At 28.7% G+C, this 12,064-nt stretch overlaps 1 protein-coding gene across 5 annotated transcripts in view; it reads right to left on the bottom strand.

Moving 5' to 3' along the window:
* Window positions 1–12,064, bottom strand: part of Mef2 (myocyte enhancer factor 2) — a 364,222-nt gene that overhangs the window by 12,104 nt on the left and 340,054 nt on the right. The gene's annotated exons all lie outside the window — the stretch shown is intronic.

Here is a 12,064-nt window from a genome sequence, read left to right as displayed (position 1 = left end):
TTATTATTTAATAATAATAATAATAAAAAAAAGTAGTCCCATAGCATATCCTTTGAAGGGCCACAGGGGCAGGCAATAGGAGATTCCGGATTCACGAACCTATATTTTGGGTAAAAGTATTCTGACCACCTGATTAAGCACCTCATTAATAGCAACAATTAGTTTTTAAAGGAGAGGGGAGGTTAAGTGGGCTCCAAAAGTGATCGTAAAAACGATGAAAAAAAAATAATATGTTTGAGAACATCAGATATTTTCATTGATGCGTTATATATTAATATATATTTCAAAAAAGAATATTTGCAACTAATTTTTATAAAAAAGAACTTTTCGCAATTATGAAGATACGTAATATATCAACTTATCAAAGATGCTATATATTAGTTAAAGCTTTGACAAATTCGATGAACATTAGGACGGACATTGTTTAATTCCACCGGGACCGTGGAGAAGTGATTTTCTGGAGATAAGGATCAAATGATGGTGCACTTGGGAGGCACGTAGGGCGTTGCGCGGCCATGGCAACAACACAAATCACCAAGGTCACCGGCTAACCTCACCGTTCCACCTTCAATCAATAAATCAAACCATTCATATACTACTTTACACACATTCAGTCAAAAATACTACATCAGTATTAGTTGAAAAGAGGTGTTGCCAATACGCTTCCGAACGTACCAAATTCCTGTCCATCGATTAAAAGGGACAACACAAATGGTAGCATCGAGATGTGGTTCTAAAAGAAAATCTACGGAAAAATAAAAAAACTTGCATGTTAACTAGTTTTCACTCTGCTACGAACTAATTACTTTCAATATTAGCTAGAGTAAAAAAAAAATATTTGAAGCATCAAAAGAATTTAATGTAACAATAAGGTAAAAGATATTTTTCCCAATAAATAAAATTTATAAAATACGACTGGCTTATAAATCCTCAAATTTGATACGTTAAATAATAATTTTATCAGTTTCGATTAAATCTTGAAGTCCCGTAATGTTGTTCTGATTTTCAGAAATCAGCAAATCTGAAAATAATACACTTAAACGAAACTTTTAGAAAAAAACAAACAAAATACATGTAGGAGGTGGCGCCAGTACAGGTAATTACTCAGGAGGAGGTAGGGTAGTTAACCCCCACCCCCCTCCAACTTTCTTCCAGTCCTCACTCTGATTATTACCATAATTAGATTAGTTTTAAGAGGGAATAGTAACTAAAAAGTGTCTAATTCTCTCGAATTCCATCTCTAGCAGATATCGAAAAACATCTGATACAGCACGGTTCTCCCCTGATGAAATCCTTTAATTTCAGTCAAGAGCAAATTTAGTTAGCCCGGAAAGAATTGAATTCGTGTTCGTTCAACATAGGAAGCACTATTCCCGTAAGGCTAATTCATATTTTTTAAAATAAAAAGTGCATAAAAACTCTTCTGGGGTAAAAAAAATGCAATTTAGTAGTTGATTAGATAAGATAGATAAAGTAATATGAAAAGATAATCTAGTCAGAATATCAATACAACGGTTCGTAAATGTTTAGACTTACGAGCTTTTTTCCAGTTTATTTATAATGAATAATTTACTGTATTAATTATTAGGAAGATGGTCAGGGTGATGACTGATATTAAGAAAAAAACATTTATTTAAGGCCCATTTTGCATACCATAGGGCTAAAAAAGGAAAAACAATAAACATGAACATCATAAAATGATAGAGAAATAGACCAAAGAAAATTAAAAATATATGAATAGTATGAACTGAATATTGAAAATAAATTCACACTCAATAAAGAGATATAATGAAACTAAAAAGAGTAAAACCGTAAAGGTTAGATATACATATAAATATGAGAAACCAATGACGTTCAATAAATTATATAAATTTATATTATACTGTATATTGATATTTGCAAGGATTTGATCTTGGAATCCAAAAAAGTAAATTGTAAGATTTTTTTTAAAGCAGACTTCAAGAACATTATTCAATTAAGAATTTAATTACAAAAATGTTTACTAATAATATATTTTTTTTGTCTTTAAACTATTTATGATATACTTATTTTGATTAAAATCAACACACGTATTTTTCAACGCTTACAGAAAATGATAAACCGATTTTTTTTACAAACAGTTAAAAACAAATGAGTATTTTTTAAAAAATCTTATTGGTTTTAGAGATAATTCATTCTGATTGTTTCATTCTGAATGTTTAAGGAAAGGAGGTATGAAAAGATTTATTTAGTCGTTTAAATTCATAACTTAATTAAATATACCAATAAATGAGATAATCTGATGACAAAAAGTGAAATACAGTTTTTGTTTAATTTCTTTGCTCAAAAATCAACGAAAAACAACCTAATATTAAACACTTTGTCATTGATTGCACTTTTGACTCAAAACTCTTTATGCTACAACAATTGAATTGCAATACATCTATATACTACAAAAATTTAATTTTATAAATAGTTCAGAAGAAAGAGAAGTCGTTAGAAAAGAAAGAAGGCGTACATTTATAAATGTTTTCTATAGACAACTTCAAGTTAAAAAAAAATATACCATTGCCGATTATTACACAGAACTTTCGTACAGTTAAAGTACATATTAAAAGTGTTTATTTAATTTAATTTATATCTACTCATACAGGCAATGAATCAAGTGCACTTTACTTATTGTTAGAGTAGAACTGCAGTTTTAATATTCGTCCTTGTGAAGCGGATGTCGGTTATAGGCTCTTGAAAAAAAAACATCGAAATATTGGTGTTTTAAAAGCAAAAAGGCTCTATATTTTTATGTTTTTTAGAAAACTGATATTTTTTTTTAATAAGATTAAAAAAAAAAACTCATCACAAATACCTGAAAAATATTGGTTTTATAAATTATAGTAATACGTTTTTACTTATTTTATTTTTAAATAAGTGTTAACAATAGATGAGATAGGTTTCAGTCATTATAAACTTATTTTTATAAGTCGAGCACCTAAAGTAATTTTTCTATAGTTCTTAGTAATATGTTTTTGATATAAGTGTTAATACTTTGATAAGGTTTTAGTACTTCAATGTTGACTTTTTTATTTTTAATATGCGAATACATACCAACATTTTGAGCTTAGATCTCAAATTAATTTTAAACATTAAACTTTTAAACAACAATCTGCAGAACGCTTGTTAACGTGTTACGAACTGGTAGTTTCAAACTCTCTGTTCGTAAACTTTTAGATCAGTGGACTCCTATCCTTCAGTATTTTTGATGTTATTTGATTAACGGACAGTTTGTAATGCGGCATGGTATATCTGAAGTGCCTAGAGGAGTCATTAAGTTTTATAATTCACACATCAAGTACTACTGAAGGAAAAATTTATTTCTTTAAAATTTATTTTATTAAATTGATTTATTTCCACAAAATCTGATTTTAAAAATTAAACACTCAAGATGAACATACATTAATATAATTATTATAGCCTCTTGAATATCAAGGTATTTTTATAAGTCTCACTAAGCTTTTAATACTTCCATGAACTATAACCTTAATAATATTGACATAATGTAAAATAAACAATATATGATATTATTATTGTTATAACTGGCAAATGGGAAAACATAAAAACCTTAAAAATATCTAAACAGGTTTTTAATTTTGAAATCCCTTAATTTTTTTGTTTAGGGTCAGTATTTTTCCTTTCTATTATTGAAATTTTGTTTAAAGAATAAATTATAATAAAATTCAGTTTTAAGTACGATGCTTTCATTCATGACTCGCTCTCTGTTGAAAATTTTAAATTAAAATTATACTGACTTCATTCATACCAAGATTCATAAATTGCTTTATAGGGTTCATTCTTTGGAAATAATTTAATGGTTTCTTTCTGTACAAATCCATAAAAACATCCCTTCTTTTCTTGAGCTCCTTTATTCCTAATCATTCGATCAAAATTAAATAATAATTACTATACAACTTACTAAAAGTACTTTATTTTTTTCGTATAAACTATAAGTTCGAACTATTTTCGATAGCAGTATTCATAGATTTTTTTCTTTTATTTTCGTGATAATATAACTCAAGTCACCTAACTCGAACCTACAAATCCAAAACCAAAAAAAAAGGTAACAATTGTGACTTTTTGTCATGTGAATATGGCCGTCTCAAAAATATTTACAGAGCTAAATACACAACTAATCAAAGGGGAACAAAGCTACAACCACTTTAAAGAAAAATAATTTTGTTTTTTTTGGTAAGTATATTTAAAACTTTTAATGGTAACACTAGTAATTATACAAATCATTTTATCATCTAGCCTTTAACTATTGTTTTGAGGGATTGGACTGTCTTTCTTTTGAAAATTTTTAATTAATTTTTCTTTTATTGATTTAAGGTCATCAATATTTAAAAAAGATTTAATCTTAAACACCTCCCTGCCCATCTTCTTGAAAAAAAGAACAAAAACAGATATTCTTTGAATTACTTCAAAAATTTTTTTTTTGCAAAAATTCTATTTTACACATACATATTTTTGTGACAATTGGGCCATTTTAAACTCTTTCTCTTCTTTACACGTCATCTTATTAAAATTATTTGATATTATAAATACAACTCTATGGAAGTGTTAGTTGAAATTTTTACTTGAGGCCTTTTATCTGGAATATATTAATTAACATTAAACTTAAAATTCATAAATAAAAAATATACATTACTTAAAAAATTTAAATTCTTCACGCCCTTTTTTAATTTAAGGCCTTTATAAATATTGCTAGATTAAACTATCTTAAAGTCTCCTCTTCCAGTTTTAAGCAAATATTTCAAAAGTGATATAGTACCGTCGCTCTCTGGGGGTCTAAAGTTAAAAATTATTTTTTATATTATATTTTTCAAACTAATTCAAAAACAAAGTTTAATAACTTTTTTAACCTTATTTTTAGCCTCGGTTATTTCTATTTGCAAATAATTTAAGGGTTGGAAATGAGGGAGGTTCGTTATAATAAATAAAATAAAATAAATTTAACTAAAACGACTTAATTATTACAGTTAATAGAAAATCACTAATTTATTCATAGTAAAGATAAATAACTCAAGATGAAGGTCATGGCCTCAAGAATGAAACCACCAAGCTAGCAATAATTAAATGATCTTTTAGATCGATCCGCAGTTGAGACTAGATTTCGAGCCAATTGCGCAAGTTAATTTAATATTTTTTCCTCATAATGGAACTGGAATAAAACGAATCATCCCAGACAAAAAAAATCACACAGAAATCAAAAATCGATCGGACACTCAGAAGATATGAATTAGAATATTACTATTCATCCAGTTATTGAAGATTTTTTTTTGTTGTTCCAGACGTTATTTCACACTTCGAGCTCCTCAAAGATCAATCTATGGGTCGTAATCGAATATTAAGACCACTATTTCAGAAACGGAACAGTCCCCTCTTTTGAGAATTTCTCAAGAGGGTTCTTGGAAGTGGAGGAAACAAGCCGTTCCAATTTCTGCTAGTCCAATGATGGCCCTAGCAGAAGCAGAAGGACGTTGAAGGTTGAAGGTAAAGACGTGACTTAGTTACTGGGCCACATCGATCCCGCCCCAAGGCCACCCCCCTACACTCCAGTCCGTGACACACGGGCAGGGGAAAAGCTACGTCAAACGGAGCTTGGCGGGAAAAAAAAGAAGAGGATTGTGATGAGGCTTGAGCAGGAGAACTACAACGCCATTGCTCATCTGTACAGAGATCAATTTCAGTATGAATGAAAAAAAAAAAAAAAATAGTACCAAATGAAAACGAATTCAAGAAATAAGCTTATTATGAGAAGAAAAGAAAAGAAAAGAAAAAAAAAAAAAAAAACCTTCCTCGGGAAAAAGGAATATTGAGATATTAAATATATTTTTACTTTAGACCCTATCATTTCATATTTTTAAATCGCTTTTTCGAATAAACACCGTTTGAAATTAGGCTAATTGACTTATACAATAAAACTAATTAAGAATTTTACTATTAGAGCTCAAATTGAAGCTTTTTAAATGTAATATAAAGTAGCTTAAAATAAGTATTTTCGTTAGGTTAGTAGTTTTGATGAAATTTGCCAAAATTTTCATTTCTGGATGTTCGGAAAAATCTTACAATACATAAATACAATATCAGAGGATCTGAGGGTTCATAATTATACCACTAAAAATAAATATCACGTATAAAAAAAAGTTAAAAAGAAATTAAAATACAATGCTGTTTAACAATACCTGAACCTTTTGTCCTATTGTATTAAAAAAAAAAAAAAAGCGATAATTTATGGACGTTTAATTTATTTATAAGAATATAAGACATTTGGTACCAATTAAATGATTTCCGAGCAGACAATTTGATAGTCTTACCAATTTCATGGTCGAGAGCACCCTTTCGAGCATCCCCTCTCTGGAATATATAAACCAGTTAAAAGTTAATTGGTAGAATTAATTAAAATTAAAATCTGTATCGCTACAACCTATCGAGGGTTCAGTACTTTGTAAGGAATTACTAATTTCGAACAACGGCTATACAAGGTGACCCCTAGGAGGCCTCCTGAACCCACAGGGTCGACTCACAGCTGCTATAACTCAATAAATAATTATCTGCTACTGCCGGCTTCGAATCCGTGTACCGGGAACTATAAAGCTCCCCCAAAGAGAAATTAAAATCGGCACTTTATTATTTATAATTAGTCATGAATACGTATATTTTTTTTGTGAATATATTAATACTTTAGTCAAGTTAGCAGGCCAGTAACTTAGCTATGTAGTAAGTAGTTAAGTAGAGCTAAACGTGTGAGGATTCGATTTACTCAAGTACTGTGCCCCATATAACTGAATCAGGGGGCTCTCCTAACTGAACAATCTCGTTACGATTATAATTAGAAAAGTGGGAATCGATAAGCGTACGATGGATGATCTTTTTCAACATTTTCCCCTAACATGGCGATAAGAACGATTTTTTAGATAAACATCAGAAACATTTTAGCTTCGTAATTTTTTTCAACTGATCAAAATGTTTTATAAAACAACACAACTTTATTTACAATAAAAATTCGTTTTCTTGGGGAAAATATAAAAATACCGAAAATACAATAATTTTTTTATTATTGCTAACAATGAGAACAAGTTATTTATTCCTAATATAAAAAATTAAGGGTACTTTAAAGATTTTTTTTTTTTTATAAATCCAAAATCTTAGAATATTTTAATATGGCATAAGGACCTAGCTAACTTTTACATTGATTTACTGTGTATAATCAAAATCTTTCGAGCCGTTTTTGAGAAAATTCTAAAAACCTTTTTAAGTCGATTTTTACGAAAAATGTGAGATAAAGATATTTCAAAATAAATTCACTAACTACTAATCATTCATTTTTATGAAATGTTGTTTTTTAAAAAGATATATCTGGAGAACTATAGAACGTAAATAGCTCTATTAGGTCTAATATTTTACCAAATTTACTCTATTTTAAATTATGTCTACTTATAGTACAAGAGCCAGGAAGAAAAAAAGGGAGTTATTTCACCCCAATATTTGATTACTTCAATGGAAACTATGTATAACAAGTCAAAACTGATGAGTCTGCCAAGTATATGTAGGGGGGATAAAAAATGGCGGCTGTTTCAAAACCTTAAAAAAAAAAACATTAATTTTTCATTCGGAGCTCTATATCTTAAAAACTACCAACACCACTAGAAAATCTAAAAGACCGTTATTTAAAGAAGAGCTTTGAATGAAAAATTAATTATTTTTAATGCTTTGAAACAGCCACCATTTTTTATTCCCCCTACGTATACTTGGAAGACTCATAAATTTTTACTAGTAATTATACATAGTTTTCATTAACGTAAAAAAAAATTGAGGTGAAATAACTGCCTTTTTTCTCCTCTTGGGCTCTTGTACTATTAGGTTTTCTAGTGTCGTTGGTAGTTTTAATGATATAGAGGATGAAATAACTGGCTTTAACAGCTGTAAATAATAAACCAATCAACGATATGCCACCAATTGAGGTATAAGTACTGGAAAACATCAGATCCCATAAATGCAGACCAGAAATTATGTCAATTAACAATCTAAAAACCGTCAACTAATACAAGATAATTAGAAACTACAAAATGGTTTAATATATATATATCTAACTACTTTTTGTATATATCATTTGTATATGTCATATAAATGACACATATATACATACACACACACACACACACACACACACACACACACACACACATACTAAGTTCTAATCCCTGTTAACGAATCTACCCTGAGATATACTGGAACGCGGTGAAATAATTTTTAATCGTGAAGTTTTCAGTTCTCTACCTCTTTTATTAATTATTAAAGGAGATTTCCTTTAAACCCCTTCAGTTTCAATGACTTCTTTTTTCCCTTTTACTTTTAAATCTTCTTACCAGAGTTAATTGACCCATTAGGGAACTTCCTGATTTTTTGCTCTTCAAGTTGTAGTTAAAGAATAAATATAGTAAAATCTTGCAAAAGAAAGAGAAAGTTATTTATCGATTATTTAAACCTTTTTTTCTTTATTTTGTAAAATTATTCGTAGCTATATTATTGTCGGTAGCTATTTCTTGTTATCGGTAACTATATTATTATTGATAACTATATTATTATCGGTAACTATATTATTCGTAAAATGCAGAGTGAATTAGGAATAAACTAAATAATACAGAGATTATTTTTTTTGCAACAAAATAAACCTTAATTTCGCCAGGCATGATGAACAATGAATCAGAATAGATATTAATTATGCAATTTGCCATAATTAATTATTAGTAGTTTGAAAATTGGTGTTGTGTGGATTATTACTCAAAATATTGTGTGGATTGGAGGGCTCTAGCTATTTATATGTGGTTTTAAAAAAATAATAATTATTTTTCTGTTACAATATTCTTGTTTTAGTTTCTTGAGATGGGATTAACGAATACAAATTTAGTGCAACATATTGATATATATCCGATAACAGCAGTTAAACGAAGTCGTTATCCAATCGGGAATGTTCGGCTGATCTCGGTTTTTCCCGTCCGAATCGAATATTTCCCTTTTTTTGTCTCCTGTAGGTATTCATAAAGTTCTTTATTATTTTGTGCTTATTCGTTATTTGTTATTGCTAACAATGAGAACTGTTTATTTTTTTTTTCAAATAACAAAATTTAAAGTACTTTAAGAGAAGATTTTTAAAAAAATTCGTAATTTAAGCTCTGTCAGACTATTTCAATGTGCATGAGGCCAAGCTGGCACCAAAAAACATTCAATTCTGCACTGACATGGCGACTTAAATAAAAATCGTTCGAGTCGTTTTCAAACAGAAAAAAAAATGTGAAAAATCGATTCTATTTAGTCGATTTTAGCGAGAATGTTGCTGTCATGTATACACGCCTAAAATATATAATTTCAGTTTCTTACGACTTTTAGTTTTTTTAACTGTACTGTTCACAAACACGCACAGAACAACAGGAAAATTTTCGGGACTATGTTTTGTTTTGGACTCAAGGGAACTCAAAACATGTATTTGCGTTGAAATCTCGAATTCAAAATTTTACACGATCACGATACTTTCCGTTATGTATTCTATACATCGGTAAGTGCAAGTAAAAATGAATAATATTAATATTATTACCTTCGGATTGCTTAAAAGAAGCACTGCTACATCATTCATCAGATTACAATTGTGTTTGTTGATAAAAATATAAATACCATTTATTGGTTTTGTACTAATTCCTCTGATAGTTTTATAGTGTAACTAAAGCGTTGAAAATTCAATAAAATATATATATATATAATTCAGGTTTTTGTCTATTGTTCGACTGTGATTCCAATTAATAACCGTGGAACTTAGATTAACTTACGTGATTAAAATATTCCATAAATCTTTACCTCTTTAAACGGGGAATTTGGATTGTTAATTTTAAATATCAGTTAAAATTGCTTTTTGAAAGTTACATTTATTTGATAATTGGAAAATACTACAATTTTTCACCGCAACTTGTTAGCTTAGGACGATGGAATTAATTTGTGATTAAAAAAAAAATGAAAACAAAAAACAAAAAAAATTATTATGCTGATTCTTACTAGTATTCTTCTTATCAGTAACCTAGTAGTCGAGGTTAGCATCTTAATTCAATAAATAATTTAACAATAGCAGAACGCTGAACATAACAGAATACTATCTATTGACATAGCTTCTTTTGAAATTAGCTTTTAATATGAAATTATCTGATCTTTTCTAATTTTTGATTTAAAAATTTCGATATAAGAAAGCTATTTGAATGGTTTATATCATCGCCACCACTATACTTTTTTAGTGATCAAAAATCAATTTGTTTTATTTTTAACTTTGTATTCATCTCTAAGCCTTTTTACTTTATATTATTGTTTATAAGACTAATATAAATATTTTGTAACAGTTCTTTTGTAAATCAATAAAACTAATGAATTCTGAAAATTCGCATTCGTTACTTCACCAATTTGATGTCAGCATTTTAAAAATTTTATTTTTAATTGAAACTCAGTGCAATACTGTATTACTCAAAGCAAAATATGTTTCCGAAATGTCAACTCAAAATCAACTTTTGGAGGGGTATCACCTTCGCCCCAAAATTGGGGTAGTGAGAATGGAAGGTACGGGTAAATTTATTAATATTTAACTAAGGCTATTAAAAATAATTTTCGGAGGTATATTTTTTACAAATCTCAAATCTGGTTTGGGCAAATTTCGAGATAATATAATGATCATTTGGAATCTTTGTTTTTTAGATGTCAGTATGAAACCTAGCTCGAACTAAAATTCTTTATTTTTCGTATTCCATCAAATAAGCGAGAAAAACTAACGATAACATAACTGTTTGTTTAACTGGTCCACAATTCACTTTATAAGTTTCTGAATTTTAAAACTACTGTCAGCCATTGTTTGCAGTAACATTAAATATATACATCAATTTTGAGATGTTCTCAAAATGTACTAAGGATGATGGACCGAGAAAACTATAATACTTCAATACTAAACTATAAAATACTTCAATTATAAACAAAATTATTATTTTTTTTTTTACTTATGTTGAAAATTGAAATTTTTATACTTGAACTGTAAACCATATGAAGAAGATTATGATGGAACATTGATAGTAATGAATTATAATGCTATATTCTAATATAGTAATATATATAATTAATATATAAAGATTAATAAATTAATAGATGTGAACCATGCCTTAGATATTTTAAACATTGAGTAATGATCATATTTACTTGGGATATGACTAATTATATTAATATCGAATTATAGGTATATTTTACTGTTACGCAGATATTAATCGAAAATGGTGCATGTTTCATTTAGCAAAATGTAATAAAACTATTTATATAAGAAAGAATATTAATTCATACCTAGTCCCTTCGTTGAATATTATACTTAATTACTCAAAGATGTGTTCCTATCGTTAACATTCTAAAAAAAATCTCTGGAAGTTACCTTAATTGTTGGAAATGATTAAAAAATTGTTTTAAACAACTCATTAGAATAACTGGGTATTTAAAATACACATATAGAACCGTGATCGTGGAAATAAAATTATATTCATTTTGGAAAAAGAAAAATAATAATACAGGAATTGACTACACAAGGCACACAAACAACGGTATCGAGTAACACGTCACGTCCAACACTTCAACAACAAAGAGAAATGTTATGAATGGTCAAGAATACGAAGAAGTTACATCAGATAACTTGCAAGTCAGTACCTCACGCTTTGAGGCAAGGAGGTTAAGATGGGTAGGCAAGAGGCCACGTGTGAGGCCAAAAACCAGATGGACTGGCGGCAGCATAAACAATCATTCCACAGGGCTTCATCCAGCAAATTGAAACACAATAGCTGGAATTCTAAGGTTAACATGGGATTTAAAAGGTGTATAGAACTGACAGAGGAAAACCGTGAACTATGGGATATATGATAAACATAGCATATTTAGATTAAAAATGTATTTATTAAATATTGCCATCTGTCAGGTTTGAAGTCGATATATACTAGTGATATGTATATAAGTCAATAACTGAATATTA

This window comes from Halyomorpha halys, unplaced genomic scaffold (genome assembly GCF_000696795.3).
Source record: "Halyomorpha halys isolate HHAL.00 unplaced genomic scaffold, Hhal_1.1 Scaffold27.1, whole genome shotgun sequence".
Taxonomy (NCBI): Eukaryota; Metazoa; Arthropoda; class Insecta; order Hemiptera; family Pentatomidae; genus Halyomorpha; species Halyomorpha halys.
The sequence above is the reverse complement of the archived record's forward strand: the minus strand, read 5'-3'. Positions and strand labels throughout refer to the sequence as shown.